Raw genomic sequence first — 14,772 nt, forward strand, 5'->3', positions numbered from 1 at the left:
GCCTACGTAGCCCCCACGCGTACCACTGTCCTCGGGGAAGGGCACGTCACGTAAAGCCTACGTGACCCTGTACGTTTTCCTGTTCTCGGTAAAGAAGAACACATGGTCGGAAGTTAGTCTAGTAAGTACCGTTAATGAGAAGCCCTCATTAACCAGGATGAACATGGGAAGCTCCCACCTTTAATACACACTAGTATGGGAAGCCCCCACTAGTTATACTTATGCATGTTAGAACCTTACTTTCTGTGAACTCGCTCAACTAGTTTGTTGATTATTTGCTGCATGCCTTGCAGGGCCTTAGGTATACTTGGAGTTTGCACCAGAGGAGAAGCGGGTCGTTGTGGACAAGAACACGTGAATGCTTGTTGAACACTTTTACATTCACGCATTGATACTTATGATTTGGGTTTTTCATTTAATGCTTCCGCTACTTAAACAGTGTTTGGTTTTGAACACCAATTATGTCTTTGATTATTATTAAATGCTATGTTTGATATAATTGGTGGCTTGATCCTGGTCAGTCACGCTCCCAAGCGGTGGTACTCCGCGTGTGGGATTTTGGGGGTGTGACAGCTTCGGTTGGCCCTTTCAACCTGACCGTTTGATTGCGGGTAAGCCACTGAGCTAAAGATCTGGTTGATCCTGTATTCTTTGCACCAAAGGCTGAAAGGTTTCTCAGCAAATTGCTTTCCATTGTCGGTGACAATTACTCCCGGCAACCCATAGCGGCAGATGATGTTTTCCCAAACGAGGTCTATGACTTGTTTTCCTGTGATCTTGGCAAGGGGTTTAACCTCTGGCCACTTGCTAAAATAGTCAATTGCTACTAACAAGAATTTTACTCCCCCTTTGCTCGGAGGGAATGGCCCAAAAATGTCCATTCCCCACTTATGGAATGGCCATGCCGAGGTTATTGGAACAAGATCATGTTTGGGACTTCTTGGGATTGGGGCATGGATTTGACAGGCATCACATTTCTTCAATTGCTCAATGGTGTCACGATGCATCGACGGACAGAAATATCCAAGGTTCATGAGCTTTGCAACCACCGACCTAGCTCCAAAATGAGCTCCGCATACTCCTTCGTGTATTTCCTTGATCAAATACTTGCTTTGTTCAGGACCAACACATCTTAGCAAGGGGGTAAGGTAACCTTTTTTGTAGAGGGTTTCTCCTTGCAACACATATTGTCTTGCTTTGATTTTAACCCTTTCGGGTTCTATTTGATCATTGGGTAGTTCATCACTTTGAAGGAATTTTTTGATGGGAGTCATCCAATTTGGATCTTCCTCAGTGACTACATCTTGGACTTCCAATTCATCAATCGATGGGGCCTTCAACACTTCAACCAACACCTTTTTAGTGAGGTGGGCAAAGGTGAGGGATGCTAATTTACTCAAGGCATCGGCCTTTTTGTTTTGGGACCTTGGAATTTGCTTGATGCTGCATGTTTGGAAGGTGTTCATCAATTCCTTGGACTTCTCTTTGTATCTTCTCATGTTGGGTTCTTTAGCAATGTAGCTGTTGTTAACTTGGCTTGAGACTAGCAATGAATCTGTGAACACTTCAAGCTTCTGAACTTTCATTTCTTTGGCCAGTCTTAAACCAGCGATCAATGCCTCGTATTCAGCCTCGTTATTGGTGGTCTGAAAATTAAAACGGAGAGCATATGTGAATTCTAACCCTTCAGGGTTGATTAGAACTAAACCAGCTCCTGACCCTTCAACACTTGAAGCCCCATCAGTAAATAATTTCCAGGCTTCAGGGTTGGAGGGTTCAGTGGTTGTGGTGTTTACTTCGTCAATTGTTTGGCTTGGGACTTCCACCAGGAAGTCGGCCAGAACTTGAGCTTTAATGGCTTTTCGTGGGACATAGGTGATGTTGTGTTCACCCAGTTCCACTGCCCATTTTGCTAGCCTTCCAGAGTTTTCAGGTTTTTCAAGCACATTCTTGACAGGTTGGTCAGTGACCACTTGTATAGGATGTGCTTGGAAGTACCTCCTAAGCCTTCTAGCTGTTTGAACCAGAGCTAGGGCAAGTTTTTCGAGGGGAGGATATTTGGTTTCAGCTAATTTTAGAGTTTTGCTGAAAAAATAAACGGGTACCTGGGCCTTGTCTCGCTCAATGGTGAGGACTGCACTGATGGCTTCGTCAGTGATTGAAAGGTACACCGATATTACCTCCCCAGTTTCTGGTGCTACAATATCTGGTAGGGAAGCTAAGTGTTGCTTCATTTGATTGAAAGCTTCTTCAGCTTCGTCAGTCCATTTGAAATCCTTCTTGTCTGAGCAGTTCTTGAGCGTTTTGTAGAAGGGCAGAGATCTTTCGGCCAGTTTTGAGGTAAAACGCTTCAAGGCTGCAAGCTTCCCATTTAAGCTTTCAACCTCCTTCTTGGTTCTTGGTGGTTTAGCTTCGAGGACGACTTTTACTTTGTTAGGGTTGTCCTTGATGCTTTGCTTTCCGACAATGTGACCCAAGAATTTTCCCTCCTTGAATCTAAATGAGCATTTTTCCGGATTAAGCTTCATGTTGACCTTTCTGAGGTTCTTGAAAGTTTCTTAAATATCGTCAAGCATTTGGTGTTCCGTCTTGCTTTTAATCACCAAGTCATCAACGTATGCCTCCATGTTTTTGCCAATTTGGTTTTCGAAGGCCTTGTCGACGAGTCGTTGATAGGTGGCTCCTGCATTTTTGAGGCCAAAAGGCATCTTTTGATAACAAAAGATCCCTTTGTCCGTGTGAAAGGCTGTTTTTTCTTCATCTTCCTTCTTCATGAGGATTTGGTGATAGACTTTGTATGCATCAAGAAAGCATTTAAACGAATATCCTGTGAGGGAATCGACCTTGAGATCAATTTCCGGTAGTGGGTAACAATCTTTGGGACAAGCTTTGTTAAGATCTTTAAAATCTATGCACATTCTCCAAGAGTTGTCGGTTTCTTGACCATAACCGGGTTTGCAACCCATGATTGGTACTTGACTTCTAGGAGAATGCCGGCCGACACAAGTTTTTCAACCTCTTGGCAAGCTGCCAGGCTTCTCTCGGGTGCCAGGCTTCTTTTCTTTTGGACCACCGGTTTGACATCCGGTGGTATTCTTAATTCGTGCTCGGCAATGTTCCGAGGGATCCCGGTCATATCTTCTGGACACCAAGCGAATACGTCACTGTAATGTGCTAGCAGCTTTTTAAGGTATGAAAGGGTCTCCTGAGAAAGGTTTGGGTTGACTCTTATCCGTTGCTCAGGATATTTAGGGTTTATGACCAACCCTTGCCTGTCTTCTTCACTGTTTGAGCTTTCACCCTCAATCATGTAAGCTTCCTGCGAGGGTTGAAGGGTTGCTATCCCCCTTTCAGTAGGGAATTTGACCGTGCCATGGCCAACAGACACTGCCATGTAAAATACACATTGTCCAGGCCTCCCTATGATCACGTCATAACTTGAGGGGATGTTGATAACCACAAAGGTTAATGATTGGGTTCTCTCTTTTAATCCTTTACTGAAACGAACATCAAGGGTTAGCTGCCCCAAAGGCTTGAGGGGTATGTCGGCGATACCTTTTATGGAGGTTCCAGAAGGTTGAAGCCTTGAACGTTCTTCATTGCTTAAACGGTTGAAGAACTTTTCGAACATGATTTCAGTGGCTGCCCTAGTATCTATGTATGCTTTACATGTTTGCAGTGTTCCCACGGTGGCTTCTACCACAAGAGGACTGGGAAGTGGGTCCTTCTTCGTAGGGGGGAAGCAGACACACTGAAGCTCCCAGGCTTCCAACCGCTGCCTCTTGTGAGGAACCTTTTCATCAGAGTATACCATATTGACTTCCTTTCCCTTGCCTTCAGCCATCTTGTCTCGAACTCCTTTTACCAAATGGGCAAGTTCTCCTGTCTTAACAGCCTCTTCAATTCTCTTTTTTAGTTGGAAGCAATCGTTGGTGTGGTGTCCCTTTTCTTCATGAAACTCGCAGAATTGCGTGGAGTTCTCGTTTTTTCTGCTTTTGGGGAGAGGCCTGGGAGGTCTAAAGTTTTGTTTGACTTCTTCTGTTGCCAGGATTTCTTGAGGGGTTTTTGTGAGGGGAGTGAAACTTATGCCTTTTTCTCTGCTTGAAGGGTTCCGACCTTCAGACCTTCGAGAGTCTGAACCCTTTGGGCGCCTGTCATAGGAGTTGAAGTTTCCCCTCTTTCTAGCTGGGCTATTTCTTCGCCAGTCGGACCCTCTTTTCATTTGTTCCTTGATGTCTACAGCTTCCTCTCCCCGAATGTGAGCTTCGGCCCTTTCAAGGGCTTCTTCCAAGGTTTTGGGCAGAGACTTGTTGAAATCTCGTGTGAGGTATTTAGAGGTTATGGCGTTCATAAAGCCGGCCACTCTCATTTTCTCGTCTGCCCCTACATAGGTCAGACCTTCCTTTTTGTATCGTTCAATGAATGCCCGAAGACTTTCATCATCACGTTGTTTTATCTGGAAGATTACTGTTGCGTCTTTGACATATCGCCTTTGTTGGGAGAAGTTTGTCAGAAAACCTCTGCTGAGATCGTCAAAGCTTCGAATGCTTTGAGCAGGTAGGTCGTTGAACCAGATTCTAGCGGATCCAACAAGAGTTTGCATGAACATTAAGCAACATTCAACGTTTGACCATTTTTCTATTCGAGCTGCACCAGTGAAGATCTGGAGATGATCCTCAGGATCTTCAGTCCCATCATACGTTCTGATGTGGGTTGGCATCTTGATCTTTGATTGAAAATCATAATCGGCTATCTGCCTTGAGAAGCATGAAAGGTTGCTTGGCTTATAGGGTTTAGCCAAGTCCTCTTCAGGCCTTGTATCTATATTGTTACTATTGCCGTGATTCCCCTGAGTGGCTAGCACTTGATTAATGAAGTGTTGCCACAGGAAGTTGGCCATCATCTGGGTCATCATATTGGGTATGAGGTTGAAGCCTTGAAGGCTTCCTGGACCAACCGAGCAGTTTATTCCAAGAGAGGTGCTAGTAACAGCACTTCGTGCTAAAGGGAGCACGGACAGAGCTTGCTCCCATGTGGTTGTTACAGAAGTTGGATAGCTTGTCACTAGGGACTGTAGGAGCTGGTCAAGCGTTAGCTCGTGTCCCAGAGGAGCACCACTAGTAATTGGTTGGGAAGAGAGGATAGGATGTACCGTAGGATTTGTCATAGTGGACAGATAAGGGTGAGGGTTTGGAGGGTTGCTGGGACCAGCCTCACTTCTTGTGGTAAAAGGAGGTAGGGGTGGTCCGGGAGACAGCGTTGGCTCAGGTTCTTCATAATCTAAATGAATCCTTATACCCTTTTCCCTTTCTTTACTCACATGCTGGTTAAGAAGTGACCTTAACTCAAGGAAATTATTTGCGACCCCCTCGGGGGTAAGTTCAACACGTGCTGGGGTGTCAGATACACCGACATTGGGAGATGGAGCCCCAGATCTAGATGGAGTTGGTGTGTTGAAGGTAAGGAACTCGGGTGTGCTCCCCGGAGTCGAGAAAGATGTTGGTATAGCCACATGAGCTTGGCCACTACACGGGGTGGAAGTGTTTGGAATCTGATTTACTTCTCCCGGAGATCCACTTTCAGACATGGTTAGGTCTTTTTTTAGAAGAAATAGCGGCGTAGCCCCACGGTGGGCGCCAACTTGTTGATGCAACAAACACGAGACCAAAGATAGTAGCTGAGTTGGTTAGGCAAAAAGGTTGAAGGGTTCCACCTTGCCTAATGCAGGTCGCGGGGTCCCCCCACGTTTGCAAGACGTGGAAGGAGGTTTACTAGTTTGTAATTATTGTTTGCTGAAGATTCTTTCTCCGAGACGTACTCGAATCCAGAAGTGAGAGCAAACAAAATGTGTGGTGGATGTGATAAGGAGTGACTTGGACGTGAGCAAGTACTCCACGAATGACCAGAGATGAGAGAATCTCAACTGATCCGGATGTTTTTTGGAGTAAATGAGATGTCTTTTTATAAGGGAAGACATCTCCCAAAGTGGCATGTACAAGACTAGTAATCCTGCTTGCAGTGGAGGGTTTCCCCTTTTGGGGTTGAAGGCTTTTGACCCCTGGGTAATAACGTGTATTGTGCAGACCTGCTTTGCTTTTGCGGGCGTGGGTTGGTGAAGCGAGCTCTGGATGTGATTGATTACTGTTTACTTCTCGCTTTTCCCATTTTACAGCTTTTCAACCAGTGAACCATTTAACCATTTAAGCATTTGCATATCTAGTCACTTTATTTAATCTTGGGCTACCCCCGTCATTAATGTATATACACAAAGAATCAATCGAAGAGATTATCACTAGATATTATCATCTGATGAGAGAGTTAACAAACAATGGGATTGACCATTACATTGAGACTAAAATGTGTGAGAAGTTATTGGAGGCTTTACCACCAAAATGGGATATCTGTGTTGTCTTGATAATTTGATCAAAGATAATCCATCTTTTGAACATTTCACATTTTATCAAGGAAACAGGTTCTGAACAGGTTCAAGATCCAGAGAAATATCATGCTATTACTTTTAGTTCAAGTTTGGGAATAGGTAGAGTTGCTTTATTCTCAGGTTTAGCGGTGAAAACGAATATATTGTAGTTTTTAGGTAATGTAAATTAATACCGAATAAAATGTTGGTTATATATTTACCTTTTTAATTTAAACTCATCATAATATCTATAATATATGCGTATATCGTTGTAGTGTCTTCGTCTTTTAAAAAGTCAACCTTTTTGCAATTTGTAGCCAAAGTCAACATCATATTTGATTGTTCTTTTTGGCTTGGAATATTGATATGTGTTGCTACAACAAATGTAAGACCAAAGATAGTGGTTAGACTGATTAGACAAAAGGGTTCAAGGGTTTTGGTTTGCCTAACGCAGGTCGTGGGGTCCCCCCACGTATGCAATATGTAGGGTTGGATCACTTTGTTATTGATTGCTTTCAATTCTGGATTGAAGCATATTCAACCCAAAATGTTTGTATGCAATGTGATAGTGTTGAAGTGAGTGAAGAATAGAACATGCATGTAGCAAGTTCTAGAGAGAAGAAGTGAAGTTTTCGGAATGTTTGGCTGAGTGACAATGTATTGTCATTTATAGAGAAGGGGCCAGCTATAAGAAGTAACCTTTGACTAGTGATCCATGGCTGCAGTGGAGGGCTTGCCCTTTGGCTTCGGACCTGTGGGTAAAAGGACGTGTCTCCCCACATGCTCCTTTTGCGGCTGAGTGGGGGAGTTCACACGTAAAGTGTGATGTAACCAGGCACTGGCTCATGCTTTTTGTTGTTCACGACAGTTGGTCAATTCCGAACTGTGAGATTAAATATATTATTAATGTAATATTTAATCTTGTAGCCTTTATAATCATTTATATTATAATAGATCAAAATATATTAATAACCTATTAATAATTAGTTGGAAATTGTTGATGGACCATATTACCCTTATTAACTAATTAGGTTTTCTCTTGGGTGTATAAATAAGGGGATTATTAGAGAGTTTAAGGGTTACACAAATTACACAATCACAACCCTCATAACATCAAATTCGTCTCTCTCCCCATAACCGAAATCTACCCTACTTTCGGTTTCATCACCATCATAACTTTACACCCTAAGGAGGAACCAGATCATCCTGACAATCATGTCGAACTCGATGGCTGCATCTCTGACTGGATTCTCTGCTGGCCTGTCTGCTGTAACAGATATGTTATTCATGTTTTCCATTATATTTAAACATAACTGATCCAAGACGAACCTTTTACCTTTTAACCCTTTAAGCTGTATTGTATTCTAGCCAATTTATTAAGCTTGAGCTACCCACGATCATCTATGTATTTACAGCTTTAGCAGTGGAACATAATCAAGTTTTTTAATATATATCGATGTATAGCATGTAATCGGGCTGTTTCTTTTTCCCTTTTAACTTTTTAAAGTATTTCTTATATTATATATATATATTTTTTTTATTTTCACTATATTTAATAATAACTTTTTAGACAACTTTTCTACCATAATTTCTTTTAACTTTAACAAGTTGTAAAGTGATGTTTTATGTGATTCTTCAAAAACCTATCAATGGTCTTGACAAGGTTATTTGGTTTGGAGTCAAGGTAGCAATGGTGATGAAGAAAGAAAGAAACTCTTAGCATGGTCCAAACCTAGTGCCTATATAACAATTCCATGACAACGGATGATCAATAAATTTTTGTTAAGGGGCAAGAAAATGAGTCGGGTCCAATTACGTCAGGTCACTGAAAAAATAAATGGTGTTACATTAGTGTGAAAGCCTATAGCTTTTCGTTCAAAACAAAAACTCATAGCTCTTAGTAATAGATTAAAACCATTGATGGTAGATTAGGGTTTGCAATTTAGAAAGGGGTGGCGACGCAGCTTGTTGCCAGTCTAGCTTTTGTTTTAATGTAACTTGGCAAGTATGAATCAAAGGTATTGTGTTGATTAAAAAAAATACATTTATTCATTTGTTGATGTTCAAAAAAGAGTGCACAACGTGCCTACACATCCATTGATATAAAAGACATCAATGTGATGAAGGTTTATGTTAAGTTTAAGATCATTAAAAATGACTACATTTCTATTAAACTCATAAAAAATATTGTCTTTTATACACTAAACTAAAGTTTTATAAAATAACTCTCAAGTTTTATAATGTCGGATCTATATGCCCAAGAATCTAACAGACGAAAATTTTACTATTAACATATGATCATAAATGACCACACCCTAAGCAAGGTAATAAACTGTACGTTTAAATAATTTTTAAATGTGATGTCGCAGTCAAAATTGTTCGTATTAGTTATTAGAAAGTGAAATTATGAATATGAGCAATAAATTAAAATCATACATTTTAATGTGAAAGATTAAATGAATAAAAGATGTAAATATATTTAGGATTTATTTCAAGTGAATTAAACAATGTGATTGTATTAATTTTACATCTTAATATGCTTTAGTTACTTATGAAGACCTTTAATTAAGTTTAATGCATAGTTTTATAAAAGCACAAGTATTTCTTTTATAATAGGATGAAAGATTTATAAAAGAGTAAACTTCCGTTTTGCTCCATGTGATTTGGTCACTTTAACGGTTTTGCCCCAAACCTTTAAAAATAACCATTTTACTCCTGATGTTTTGGTTTTGTTGCCAGTTTGCTCCCTGCGGGGAGCAAAATGGAAAAACAAACAATTTGGATGGTGTTAGAGGCGGGGAGCAAACTGGCAAAAAAACCAAAACATCTGGGAGTAAAATGACTATTTTTAAAGGTTTGGAGCAAAACCGTTAAAGTGACCAAACCACAGGGAGCAAAACGGAAGTTTACTCTTTATAAAATGAAATCATACCTTGTAAAATCTTGTGAAATGGTTTGAACTTTTAAGGCTACTATGTGTATTGATCATATGCAATGTGAAAATAAAGTTTTGTAACATAGGCACCACATCGGTAGGAGTGACTCTAAAGTGTACGAAGGTCATGTGAAATGTTAAATGCTAAAAGAATTTTAATACATAAAAATTTAAAAAAAGAAAATGAAATGAACAAGCGAAGCTCATAGATTGGTTGAATAAATTAAACTAGATGAAAATCTCCCCCAAAGCCCCCAACTCTAGTTATGCTACTCACGAAACGCCCCAAGTCCCCTGCCCCTTTCATGGTGTTCATGTGGGCGCGATGCTTATGTGGCATCGCCCCTTTCATGTTCACATTATCATTAAACATAGTCTAATTCTATCACATAGGAAGGAGATGGTGTGACCCACCACCACGAGTTGGCTGAATTTTTCAAGGAGAAATAAAAAGATTTCAATAAAGAAACTTCATCTCTTATGCATAAAAATGGTTAAGCAAAAGTAGATAACTCTTGTACTAAGCTTTTAACTTTTCCATGTTGCATTTTCTCCCATTTCCTGCTTGGAACGGCTGAAAGATTAAGGGCATTCATGTCTCTCAAACTCATGGTTTGGAGAGGTGAAAAAGAGCAAGAAAAGTGTCACAAAAGTGTTGGAAAGAATTTCCTTTAATTTGGTAGAGATAGTATAGCAAACTTGGCTCCTTTTAACTAGTTTTATTTACAATATTGTTGTAAGTTGTTCTTCTTGTTTCAACATCAACAAGATCTTGACTTGGTGATGTTTTGCTAGCTACACTTGAAGCTTGGTTTCTTGGTGTAGTTATCTTTTGTGTTTCATCTATCCTCTAGGATGATTCAACGCTTCTATGATAAGGTTGTTAATTCTAACACCCTATGTATGGTTTAAAGATAACAATATTGGATTTTAATAATCCCAACTATTCGTCGTTGGCTACCAACAGTCCCAACTTAAAAAATAACCACTCGTGGTTCCAACTATTAACATATTGGCCTCCAATGGACCCTGACTAACAGAACCTTAACGTCGTTAGTCTCCGGTCGTCGAAAAAACGTTTTTTGGCCGGAAAACTTATTTTTAGGCGGAAAACTCAACATTTTCGTCCCAAACCTCTTTGTAACCTTATTACGGACCTTTAGGAACCTTTTTCTACTAAAAGCCCCAATTATTGAAGTCGTCGGAAAACTCATTTTTTCGCCAGGAAACTTCTTTTTGGCCGGAAAACTCAACTTTTTGGCCGCAAAACTTAACATTTTCATCCCAAACCTCATTGTAACCTTAGATCGGACCTTTGAAAACCTTTATTTTTTTTGGCCAAAAACGGTTTTCCGGCGAGCGGAGACTAACAACGTTATGGTTTTGTTAGTCAGAGTCCATTGGTGGCCAATATATTAATAGTTGGAACTGCCAGTGGTTATTTTTTAAGTTGAGACTGTCGGCAGCCAACGACGTATAGTTGGGATTATTAAAATCCAATATTCCTTAAAGATATTGTGTAACTTACATGTGAATTTTTGGTGGATTGTTATCAAAAGTGTTTATAGAAAGTTGCATGTTTTTGCTTCCTTTGTCTAAATAATTTCAAAATGACATATAAGACCCAACATATAAAAGATTAAGATAATAAGAACTAACATAACATACTATTAAGATATTCTAATACATACAAGGTTAAAAAGTACCACCTAAGTAATTTTTTTCTTAAACAAGTTAAGAGTTTGCTGACCTACCCACCCGTTGACCATTAACTTCGGATGACTACAAGTTGTTCGAAGCAACCCGTTGACCATTAACTTCAGATGACTACAAGTTGTTGTTCGCAACAAGTATGTCCTTAACAAGAAAACGGTTTTGGTCAGTTATTAACTGTCCATTATATCATTTGAACTGCATACTAAAGACGTTTAGTACAATTTAAATTTCCCCTTTCAATACAATTAAAGAATAAGATAATTTTTTGTTTAATGGGACTACAAAATCAATCTTTCTACCTTAGTTCTAAACATAGAAGAAACATATGATATATATCAAAATATCATACATATGCACCAAAATTAACAGCAACTTCGTCGTAGTCTTTTCTAAGTGAGAGTTCAGGCTCGTTATTTCATCTTCGGCAGTGCAAGCATTGCTCTAGATGTTATCCCCCAAGAGACAAACACATTCTTAGACGAAAGACACATAATATGTTTTCCAAAAGCCGTGAAAAACATGAGACATCGGTCATTATCTCTTTACCTTGTATTATGTATTAATTATTAATGTTGTTATACAAATGTGGTGCTAGACCACATCGTAAAGACATATACTTTTTAGAGGAGAGTTCCCAGCTTCAAACTTGATAAAATATGTATTTTAGTGTAATTGATATATGTAGTAACATATGCCGTTGAAAAATTAATATTATCACATGATTGAAGATTAGTTTTATTCTGGTTTCTTTTTCATTTCTGTTTTTTTTTTCTTTATTATGAACGATATTATCTAATATTGAATTCTGTTTTTTACTGAGTGGTACCATGCTACCAAAGTGTGTATTGTATTATATTAAGGGTTATTGGATTTTATCACCCTAAACTATTGACCTTTGGCCGTTGCCACCCCCAACTAACACTTTGACACCCGGCACCCCCAACTTGAATTTTTGTTTGCATAGTCTTTTGTCCGACGTGGCACCATTTCGCTGATGTGTACATGACTACGTGGCTGATGATGTGTTATATCTCACTTCCCTTCTATCGTTTATAACACAGACACCCCAAAAAAACCCTAATCTCCTCCATTCTTTCATTCCTCCCTAAAATTATTCAAGAAGAGTCATCCGAATCGTTGTTTTCTTTGTCGGTTAATCCAAGGAGGCAATCGATTAATCCACCCGTTGACGTCGATGATAAAGAGGTCAACAGTCCCATAAAAACTAGTTCTTCACCCAAAATGATTACGAAAACAATCAAGTCTTGCCCTAATGAGGATGTTGATTCTTTATTGAACCCAATTGAGAATCTTGCTCAATGGAAAACACTAAAGTCAATTCCACCAACACCCGTTTTCGATCTCCATCAAGAAAAAGAAAATTTGTATTTAGAACAAGAAGATATTGCTATCCCGATAATGAAGAACTTATCTTTAAAGGTTTAGATATGAAGGGAAAGTGAAAAACAACAACACTGCTGTAACAAGTCTTTCTAGCTGGTTGGTTGACCTTGAGAAGTCAAAGTCAATAACAGTAAGCAACCATGAAGAAAGTCAATATTCTACTCGGAATTCATATGCATACCTGATGAGGCAATAACCTTCTTGATCCACCAGCCATCGCGATCATAGACATCAACGACCTCCGACAAATGAAAGGCAGCGGCCATGGTTGGTCTCATCCTCACCTCCGGGTAGAAACATTAAATGATTCCACCGGAGTGAGAAGATCGGTGCTCTCTGCGATCAAGATTTAAGGCTAGTGCGGCGAACCGGAACCCAGGTGCTAGCAACGTCGGCGGTGATGACATCCGATCTATAACAGGAATCGATGTTGTGGGTGTTGTTATGTGGTGTTTGGGAATTTGATGATGAACCGTTGAAGATAAAGAACCGGTGAAGATGATGATGATTTGATTTTGTATATTGACAAGGGGTTGAAGATGAAGAGCGGATGCAGTGGATGATGATTTGATTTTGTAAATTGATAAGGGTTGTTTGATTTGGGGGTAATTTGTTGGTTCTGTATATTGTTATGTGTAATTAACCACCTCATCGTAACACCTCATCAAAAATAAGCCACGTAATGATGTCCAGGTAAGCAAGTTGGTGCCACGTAGGATTAAAAATTAACAGAGTTAGTGATTTGTTAACAGAGTGGTGCCAGTACAAACAAAAAGTCAAGTTGAGGGTGCCAGGTGTCAAAGTGTTAGTTGGGGGTGGCAACGGCCAAAGGTCGATAGTTGAGGGAGATAAAATCTAATAACCCTTATATTAAATATAACACTAAAGCAAATGTGTTATAGAATCATTAAACTATGGGGATGGTTCAAATAAAAACCACTTTTAATTCGAAAACTCGAAAACTAACTAAAAAAACTTAAAAAACACATATTTTTTTTTCAATTTTTTTTATTAAAAATGCCTAGTTTTTGTATATAAAAAAAACTTTAAAAAAATTTTGTAGTGCACATGTGTAATAATTCACATGTGTAGTACACAAACACATGTGTAATATTACACATGTGCACTAAAAATTTATTTTATTTTTGAAAAAAAGTTTTTTTTATATACCTAAAATAGCTAAAATTGGTATACAAAAAAAAAATGGTATGTTTTTTATACTTTTTTTTAATTAATTTTCGAGTTTTCACGTTAACTAGTGATTTTTATTTGAACCTTCCCCTAAACTATAATTATAACATATCTTTTAGTTTTTCATACGATGATCCTCATTATTATTGTTATCATATCACTATCAATATTATTATATCATTATTATTACTTTTTTACTTTTAATAAGGGAATATGTTACAGAATATAATGAAATTTTAGTAATGTTCCAATTAGATCACTAATAAAATTTATTGTTCCAATTAGATCATTCTACTTTATTTTGGTGTTCTAATGCTAGATATTTTACCTGAATAGCAGGTCATAGTCCTACATGTCATTTATTTAACCCCTTTTTTTTTTTAACATGATGACATGGAATCAAATAAAAGATGCTGAGTCAAAAACTTTTTAGAGATTTTGAAAAAAAAGTCACATTTTTTGTAATGGGAGAATGGCTAAACTTGAAATTTTATCGTTAGTTGTTTATCTTCTTTTATAACTTTTCAGAGATTTTGAAAAAAAAAATCACATTCTTTAATTTTTTTTTTTCGCATTTTTTAAACTTTTCTACAATTTTTTAAAATTCTTTTAAACCTATTTCGCATTTTTTTTTCTAATCCATTGGGCACTTATGTGCCATGTCAACAAATTTTTTAAATAAAAAATCTAAATAAATGCCATGTAGGATGGATGACCTTCTATTTAGGTAAAATATCTAGGATTGAAACATCAAATGAAACTTGAATGACCTAATTAGAACAAAAAATATTATGAGTGACCTAATTAGAACACTCTTAAAACTTGATTACTATTGTATAAAGTTAGCCCTTTTAATAACTAGAACTTTGGTGTATTTGGAGAATGTAAAATAAGGTTGTTTTCAATTACACCCCACCTACGATCGCAAAAGTTCTGGAGTTGGTGGGATATTTATGGGTCAAGAACCGATTGAAGGAAGCGGGTATGACATGGGAAGACTGGAAGAAATTTGACGTTTTTGTTTAGTCGTTGTCTTTGTTTCGGCTGGTGTATGTTTTTTTGTGTACTATATTTTCTTTTAATTTTGGTGACTAGCGTCTCGCTATAT

The sequence above is a fragment of the Helianthus annuus genome, chromosome 16 (assembly GCF_002127325.2).
Source record: "Helianthus annuus cultivar XRQ/B chromosome 16, HanXRQr2.0-SUNRISE, whole genome shotgun sequence".
NCBI classification, from domain to species: Eukaryota; Viridiplantae; Streptophyta; class Magnoliopsida; order Asterales; family Asteraceae; genus Helianthus; species Helianthus annuus.